Genomic DNA, 919 nt, shown 5'->3' with positions numbered 1-919 from the left:
AAACTGCGGGCCGCGTGGGAGCGGACTCAGAAGGCGGCGTCGAATAGGAGAGCGCCGTGTGGCTTTTTGACGGATCCGAGGATCCAGTCAGCCCGCGGTTTGAATAAATAAATAGGATATTTAATAAATTCAGAAAATAGCTCCTAAACTTCAAAAATCTATATCTTTGTGTAGAAAATTCACAAAAATAAAATAAAAATACCCTTTTGCTTAGTGAATAGAGGAGAACCATGTGAAATTATTTTCACATTAATTTGATGCATAAATTATTTTTAAAAAATGAATTAGGGTTAGGGGTTTTTCAATTCTCCATTCATATTGGACTATCACCTTGACCCCAAATTTTTATATGTTGTAGCCTCTGTCTAGATGCACAATTTGAGCATTTTTTCAAAGACATAAAAGATCTCTAGACAGAGATCTTAATTTTCTAAGTTTTTATGCATTTTCTATTGAAATAATTATAGAAAATTGTATGTGGCTTAGAAAATTATACAAAAATTCATGTAAGTTTTCTATGGCTAGAGTAGTCTTAGAAAATAATTTCATGATTTTTAAGGATCAAAACATCTCTGTTTTGAGCAAACCCTAACTTATTTAAAACATTTAATTTGGAGAATATAAAGATCAAAATCACTTGATTTTTATTCTTCACTCTGGTTCGTGAGTCAGAGAACTCACCATAAAAATTTCAAAGGATTTTGAGATCATTTGATATTTTTCATTGATTTTTAAAGATCATCATCAAATTTAACACTTAAATAATTTTCAAAAATCAAAATATAATTCCAAAAATTATGAAACTTAGTTTTTTGAGTTCTCTGTTATTAGGGGGAGTTAATAAAAATAAAAATATATTTAAAATAAAAACTTGATTTTTAGGTTATTTTTAATTATTTTTAATAATTAAAAAATAATA

Source organism: Phalaenopsis equestris, unplaced genomic scaffold (assembly GCF_001263595.1).
Source record: "Phalaenopsis equestris unplaced genomic scaffold, ASM126359v1 Scaffold000921, whole genome shotgun sequence".
NCBI lineage: Eukaryota > Viridiplantae > Streptophyta > Magnoliopsida > Asparagales > Orchidaceae > Phalaenopsis > Phalaenopsis equestris.
The sequence above is the reverse complement of the archived record's forward strand: the minus strand, read 5'-3'. Positions refer to the sequence as shown.